Raw genomic sequence first — 8,535 nt, 5'->3', positions numbered from 1 at the left:
CCTCCATTGAAAATTCAATTAGAGTGGCAGTGAAGTTATTTTATTAATTGTGGAAAATTTAATCTTTTTAATATGTTGTCTTCTAATTCATGAATATGGTGTAACTTTCCATACGTTCATAAAATTTTATAATTTCATATAGGTCTTGAGCTTTTCTTGTTAAATTTATTGTTAAGTACTTTTATTATTTGATGCTATTTTAAGTGTCTTTCTGAATACCATTTCCTTTCTTTAGGTGACTTATAGCTAAAGTAGAGAAAAACTAGTGCTTTATTCATATTTATATTGTATTCTACACCCTACCAAATTCTCTTATTAATGCTATTATATTTTTCCAAGAGCATCTTAGATTTTCTACTCATTCAATTATTTCAACAAGAGACATTTTTATTTCTTCTCTTCTAATGCTTATATATTTATTTACTTTTCTTTTATTAATAGAGGTTATGAAATAATTTTAAATAATAATTTGGTTACTTTAATGAAGGTTATTTTAGTGGCTTACCATTATGGATAATATTCTTGATTTTCAATAAATATCTTGATTTTCATTAATTTTATTTTACTGAGTATTTTTTATCAAGAATGGTTGTTGAATTTTATCAAATATAGTTTCAAATTTATTGATATGACATTTTTTGTTTTGTTGGTATAATAGATTATGTTGATAACATTTCTGATTATGTTGATAATATAGATTATGTTGATAAAACATCTTGCTTTCCTAAAATCAGAATTTCTTAGTTGCAGTTTATTAATCTTTCAATATATTGCTGAATGCTACTTGCTAATACTGTATTAAGCATTTATATATAGTAGGACAAGGCAAATGGGACAAATATACATAAAGGCATATATGGAAATTAAAAATTAATAAGTACGTAAAGAACTTTTATATTTAAAAATTTTGAATATACCCTATAAGCTGTATATAGAAAGAAACTTACAACCCTCAAACATAATACAAATTTTCATAAATACAACATTTGAACATTTATAAAAACTGAAAATCTGGCTACAAATTCCAAAAGTCTACACTTTATAGGCAACTGTTTTACTTCATTAGATAATGAAATTAAAATAAATAATTAAGCATGATAAAAAGTTATCTATTTGGAAGATAAGAGTCACACTCCCAGACAACCCTTGATTGAATTGTCAAATCAAAACTTTCTGTGAAGCAAAGAAAAGGAGCGGTGCCTGGGTTGAGTGTCCGACCCTTGATTTCAGCTCAGGTCATGATCCTTAGGTGGTGATCCATGCCAGGCTCTGTGCTGAGCGTAGAGCCTGCTTAAGATTCATTCTCTCTCTCATTCTCAAGCTGCCCCTCTCCCCAGCTCACACGTTCTCTCTTTCTCTATAAAAAAAAAAAAAGGAAAGAAAAGGAAAATACTTTACACAAAAAAATCTGTGGGACACAGTGATAAATGGACTTGAGAAACATTTTAAGCTTTTATATGCTTTCATTTTTAAAGAGATAAAAAATTTAAAAAACCCATAATGTACACCATAAGAAATTAGAAAAAGAGTACAGATTTCCAGGAGTTATGCTTTGTGTCCTCTTATTCTTTCCAGTTTCATCTTTTTGTATTTTTGTGCCATGCTTTAAAATCTGTCTTCCATATGCTCTTCCAGATCACTAATATGGGTCTCAAAAGTGACTAACTTCTCTTTCAATTCATCCGCTGAGTAATTTTCATGATAATTTTCTTTATTTCCAGAAAATGTTTGTGCTGTATGTAAGCTTGTTTAAGTCCCCATAAGGAGCTCTCTCAATTGCTGTTTTCCTTTGCTGTACTTTAGCCACTTCCACGAATGGGAGTTCCATCCATTCTGACTGGCTCTTGTTGCTTGTGGAGCCACCAAACAATCCTCTGACTCAGAAGAGATAGATCACACTGGGCAGTGGGAATAAATGAGTCGTGTTTAGGATGCCATTTTTTGAGAATTCTCTGATCTGATTTGACTTAAATTCATATCATGTTAAGCATTCCAGCTTGTGATAACTATGGTAGTAGTTACCAGCTAATTTTTACCTGTGGTGGAGGCCACAATGTTAAGGACGTATTAGAAAATAATTACGAATGGTGAAGAATGAAGATTGTGGTATACACAAAAAGCATTTGGAAAAGTTGGAAGACTAGTGCGTGTTGGATAGCAGGTGAAGCATCAGGGAAAATATGGAACTCAAGAGGGCAGGTTATGAATAAGGAAAGGAATAAAGTTGATAGAGACAAATAGTATTATGCACAGTCTTTAGTTCTAGGACGAAGATGTTTTCTTGATCCTTTTCTTGATCCTGAATGCCAGAAAAAAAATTTTTTTTTAAGTTTTGATTACTCATTTGGTTAGACGTGAAATTGATAATTAACAGTATTGGTACTACGGACTGAAGTGAAGTGAGACTAAGATCAGCCCTTCTTTGGAGATGTGGAGAAGAACTAACTCCAAGCTGACTCTGAGGATTGAAAGCCTGATATTTCATGGATCATGCTATTTGTATCTTTTTTTTTCCTATTGATAAATACCACATTTAATTTAATTAAATATTTTATATTATTAAAAATAGTTTTAGAACCCAAGATGGCACAGAGGAGGACTCATAGCAAGCCACTGCTAACTGTTAACAGTGGTGGCCAGAACTGGGAGCCAGCAAATGGGCCTGGATCTTACTTGGTGTGGGTAAGAAAACAGGTGTTTCTGAAGAGGGATTAAAAGGAGCCAAAGGGAGGGAATTCAAGAGCAGCCATTACAAATTCTAGAGATTTGAATTATTATTTTGCCAGCCTTAGGCTTGGTGTTGAGTTGATTCCTTGGCTGCAAACTCCTTTCTGAGTTCAGAAGATTTTTGTGAAAGGAGATGCTCTCTTTTGGAAAGAAATGCCCTTTCACATGTTCACTTCACAGAAAGAAGAGTAAAGTTTCCAAGTCATAAGACATCCAAGAATCATCTTACTGTTTTTCTTGCTCTATATATTCCTTCATTTGAGAGGAAACAATGATAGTCTCCTAATATACCTATCACAAAACATGATGAATTATTTGCTTGAAACATTTTAAGATAGGTAAAAAATTGGGTTGGATATTTTATTTTAAGTAGGTAATTTTGCAGACTTGGATACTGATTCGGACAAATTTATAACACATTTTTTTCCTAAATCATTTGTGCTTTTTGGTGTTCAGAAATCATTTTCTACTCCAAAATCAAAGAGATATTCTTACACACATTTTTACAGTACTGTTTTTCACATTTAGATTTTCAAAACACTTGAATTTTTTTTTATTTTACATGTAGTATCACGTAGAAGTTTAATTTCACTTTTCTCCTGACACCATTTATTATAGGGTCCATCATTTTCCCCAGTGATTCAGATATGTCAACCATATACTACATTCTTCTGAATGCATGGACCCATTTTCTGAGCTCTGTATTCTGTTCCACTGACTCATTTCCCATCACTCTGTCAATTCTACTTCATCCAAATTATTATAGTTTTATACTATCTTGTTATTTGGCAGGATAAGACCCTCATTTTGTTCTTTGTCTTCAAAATTGTGTTGTCTGTTTCATTTATAAATTATATCTTCTAGTTTTTTCATGTAAATTAAAGGTTAATCATCCTGTCGTTATTGAAGCAAACTGACTAAAATTGTTTGAAACTACTACTCATCACTTTTTTTTAACCTCTTTATTCTTTCTTTCTCTCTCTCTCTCTCTTTTTACTGACCTCTTTAAAATTTCCTATCTGTAAATGGGAAAAGTAAAAGTACCATCCCATATGATGGATACCAATGCAGTTAAAGTTTCTTGGAGCCCCTGGGTGGCTCACTCTGTTGAGCCTCTGACTCTTTGATTTCCGCTTGGGTTGTGATCCCATGACCCATCCCAGAGTCATGGGATCAAGCCCCATGTAGGGCTCTGCACTAAGCATGGATCCTGTTTGAGATTCTCTTTCTCCCTCTCTCTCTCTCTGCCTCTCACCTGAGTGCATGCACCCTCTCTCACTCTCTCAAATAAAAATAAATAAAGGGCTGAATTTAAAAATAAGTTCAAGTTTCTCAACCTTTTGAAACTTTTTCCTCATCTATAATGATACATTATTTATCAAGATTAAAGGAGCTAATATATCAGCTTAATACAGTACTAGCACATAAATAAAGGTTAGTTTTTTCTTTCAAGTCATGAACCAAAGCATGAAAATTGGAAAACAAAAAGCACTTGTGACATAATATGGCAAAGAGTGTTGGTGCAGACAAATGGAAAGAGATAAATTAAGAAGATAGGGTCACATAGCAAAGCCAGTCTGCAGCCAGTCAATTTAGAGAAGCGTTTGGTATTTGCTCAGGGCTTTGCATCCTGTATTTACTGATTCCTTTTCCCACCCTGGTGAGGTAATCATGATCATACCCATTTTACACATGACATCAAGCAACTTACTCAAGTCATTCACATACGTATCCAAACAGATGTATGAACCTGGGTCTGATTCTAAAACCAATGCTTTCCCCCTCTACGTAAGGCTGAGGAGTTGGGAGTTTGGCTTAAACATTTTTAGGGAGAAGAAAAGGTAATGAAAAAAAATATTTCAGGAAGATTGGTTTGGCAGTATATGCAGATTGCCACATGCGGTGTAGCTGGAAGGTGACAGCGGGAGCTGGGAGGAAGAAGGATCAGACTATGTCAGTCCTGCAGAGGTAAAGGGGTAAAGGGTTAGACAGGCAGTGGCAGTGGGGATGGCCAGTGGGGATGGCCTGTCAGACACCTGTCCTTTTGTGCCTGATATTACTTAGCACTGGACTAATGTCATGTTGTCTACTTAGCAAATGCCTCTTCATTGATTAAGCGTTTTGTTTCAAACAAGATTTCTTTCAAACTGGACTTTATCTAAAGTGTCTTTAAAAAATCTTCTTTTAACATACTAGAATCTAGTTGATACTACAAAAAGGAAAGCTAATTAACGAAACGGTACTAAATATTAAAATATTACTAAAAATTGACTGTACTAAATTCTACACTTGATCTTAGCCAAAAGGCCGAGAAGCGATTGACAGTACTAAATTCTAAAAAAAATTTATTTCATGGAGTATGAGTCATTAAAAAATGAAAATTTGATTACTGAAATATCTTTTTTTTTCTGAAATATCTTTAAAGTATTTTTAGATCCTTAGAGTGTTTAGGGCCTTTTATTGGTTCAGATATTCTAATATTTACTATTTGAATGAAAGAAAAATACATTAAAAAAATTTTTTTAGCGTTTACTTATTATTGAGAGACAGAGACAGAGCATGAGTATGGGAGGGACAGAGAGAGAGAGGGCGACCTAGAATCCGAAGCAGGCTCCAGGCTCCGAGCTATCAGCGCAGAGCCCAACGCAGGGCTCGAACTCACAAACTGCGAGATCATGACCTAGCTGAAGTCAGGCGCTTAACCAACTGAGCCACCCTGGCACTCCAAAAGAAAAATACATTTTAATGGAGAAATGAATACTTCTGTGGTTTGTACCTCATTTTGCTGCGTATGGATTTGCAGAAACTTTGCACATGAAAAAAGGAAAGAAAAAATAAGTTGTTGTGACTAGTGTTACATTCCTTATTGCCATAGACTAAAGCAAGGCAAATCTTACCAAACTAATTTTGGTTTTAAATAATAAACCTCATGGCTAATTGCAGATAATCAAAACTAAACCAAAATCAAAACCCAACACCTAAACTACATTAAATTTAAACAAAGATGCTAATAAAAGCATTTAAACTCTCAAACACTAGTTTAGTAGATTTTACACCACTTTTATTATTAGCCAATGAGTTGAATCAGTTTCTGAAGTATTTATAATGTTGAAACTTCTTAATGATTTTCATAGAGGCTAAAAGAAACCCTCAGCTTCAAAGGAGACTGGGAAAGCGTATAGGAACGAGAAGGCAAAGTAAGAATAAGAACTGCATTTCACTTCCTTTTAAAGAATATTATTGTCAAAGAAAAAAATGAAGAGTAGAGACCAGAGTTGGAGCTCTAAATAGGATATTCTTCTGCCAAATGGGGAGCCTGATGCAGCCCAGTTAGAGGCTGGCTCCTGGGAGGAGGCTGGGGAGCCTGATACAGCCCAAGTACAGGCTGACCCCTGGGATAAGGCTGACGTAGGGAAATGGCAACAGGCCCTTCAAAGCCAAAAGACCACCCTTTCTCTCCCACAGTAGGACAGCAAGGCCTGAGAGTTTTGGTGACTGGTTGGAGCTACCTGGGCTTAGAGCCTGGCCAGCTTGAGTCAGCTGGAGGTGGTCTGCTGTGGAAGTGAGGAATGCATCAGCATTAAGGATTCCAGCTGCCTCTGCCAAGTATGTTAGGTGCTCAAGTCAGGATAATGGCACCCAGTCTGGTCTGCTAGGTTGTCAGCAGGCTAGGCTGGTGGAAATTTGTCATTATCTTGATGTCTCATTCTAGACTTGTTTGTGGAGGAATAGTGAACTTTGGATAGTTTTCATTTTTTCTAATTTTTTAAAGTTTATTTATATCTGAGAGAGATAAAGACAGAGTGCAAGCTGGGGAGGGACAGGAAGGGGGAGACACAGAATCTGAAGCAGGCTCCAGGCTCCACAGAGCTGGATGCGGGGCTTGAACTCACAAACTGCGAGATCATGACCTGAGCCGAAGTCTGACGCTCGACTGACTGAGCCACCAGGCGCCCCTGCAAAGTTTTCAAATTTCAGTTTGTATCTGAGTACTACATATTCTCTCTGCCTTCATTTTTTTTTTAATCAGGTAAATGATATCTTCATTAGCAATGTAAAAATCTATTGCTTCTACTATCTGTGGAATTCCCAAAACAATTTCACTTTCCTCAGATCATTTCAACCCAGATTCTTTCCCCTGCCCTTCCCCTCTCTGCCCCCCCCAGTCCCTTCTCAGGGTATTTTATTGAGGCTGTCCTGGTTAACACTCTACCTTTCTATGTCACCATTTCCTGTACCTTCTTCTTTTGTTTTTCCAAACTCGACATCTCTTAAAATCTTTTCTCTGCCTTGTTCATTCAACCAAAAATATTTCCTCTGAGGATCAAAATCTAAGGACTAGATATATATAATGGGGAGCAAACTTTTTTCCACTTTCACTGAGATTCTGGGCTAACACACAACAAACAGGTAAACAGAGAGACAAATTCATAATTATAAATTGTGGTAACTATTACAAAGGGAAAGAACTGGGGGCATGGATCCTAAAGAAGGACAGTCTGAACAGAGAATCTGATGCAGGAAAATTTTGTGTCCTTGAGGAACTGAAAGAGAGTTTGGAGCAAGTAACTGAGACACAAAGTGCTATAAGGCAAGGCTAGAGGTTGATCACTCAAGGCCTTGCAGGTCAGATGATGAAGCCTGGAGATATGTGTGTATGTATATATGTGTGTGTGTGTGTGTGTGTGTGTGTGTGTGTGTGTGTGTACATATATATATTATTAATTTTGAGAGAGAGAGAGAGAGAGGGAGAAAATCCCAAGCAGGCTCTGTGCTTTCAGTGCAGAGCCCGATGTGGGGGGCGAACACATAAAACATGAGATCATGACCTGAGCCAAAACCAAGACTTGGATGCTGAACTGACTGAGCCACTCAGAAGCCCCATGGATATGTCCACCCTGGGCTCTGTGCTTGACAGCTCAGAGCCTGGGGCCTGCTTTGGATTTTGTGTCTCCCCTTCTCTCTGCCCCTCCTCTGCTTGTGCTCTCTCTCTGTCTCTCAAAAATATGAATAAATGTTAAAAAAAAAAAAAAGAGATGGCTGCCATATACCTAAGTGGCACTTCAAAAGGAAGACAGAGAAAACTACTAAGAGAAAATACGCAGAGATGCACCTGGTAATCTTTTTAAAATTGGTGAAAGATGTGAGCCTACTAATTCAAGAAATGTAAAATGTGATATTCATCTAGACATTATTTAGTAAAGCTGAATAATAGACAAAGATCTCAAAAAATATGAAAGACAAATGACCTACATTGAGTATATAAAACAGTAATTTTAAGATTTAATTTGTGTAATTAAAAAATACTAGAAGCTGGAGGGAGGGACAGGCAAATGTCCCTCAAAATGAGAAGGTAATTTGAGACCAGAGAATGAAGCAGACCACTCCATAAAGTTTCCACGAAGGTTTATTCGGGGTAACTTACTGATAGAGGAATCAGGCAATAATGATACAGCTGCACAATTATTCTCTTTAAAGTCTCAACCTTGTTCCAGATTTTACTGAGTGACGGGATGTGTAGGAGGGCCCTGTACTAAGGTCGAAGGGTTCCATGCAGCTAATTGGCAGCTAACCTTGAATTAGGTCTTGTGGTATGACCTGTACATCAGGAAAGGGTAAGGCTAGGTTATCTTTAACAGATAACATGGGAGGCCAAAACAAGTCTCCTGCATCCCAGCCTTGGTAGGCATTTCTAAGGTAAATATATTAATCTCCAAGGGGCCCAGAAGACATAGATCCAAGAGACGTCATAGAAATAAAATGAATAAAGTGGAGTGCCAGAGATACAGTCAGTATTGTCAACACCCC

At 36.5% G+C, this 8,535-nt stretch overlaps 1 pseudogene; it reads right to left on the bottom strand.

Moving 5' to 3' along the window:
* Window positions 1-4,961: 4,961 nt before the first annotated feature.
* LOC128778497 (U2 spliceosomal RNA) lies at window positions 4,962-5,046 on the bottom strand (annotated as a pseudogene).
* Between the last annotated feature and the right edge of the window lie 3,489 nt (window positions 5,047-8,535).

The sequence above is a fragment of the Panthera pardus genome, unplaced genomic scaffold (genome assembly GCF_024362965.1).
Source record: "Panthera pardus isolate Hobbes unplaced genomic scaffold, ASM2436296v1 HiC_scaffold_2, whole genome shotgun sequence".
Classification (NCBI taxonomy): Eukaryota; Metazoa; Chordata; class Mammalia; order Carnivora; family Felidae; genus Panthera; species Panthera pardus.
Note: the sequence above shows the minus strand (reverse complement) of the source record. Positions and strands in the feature narration are given on the sequence as shown.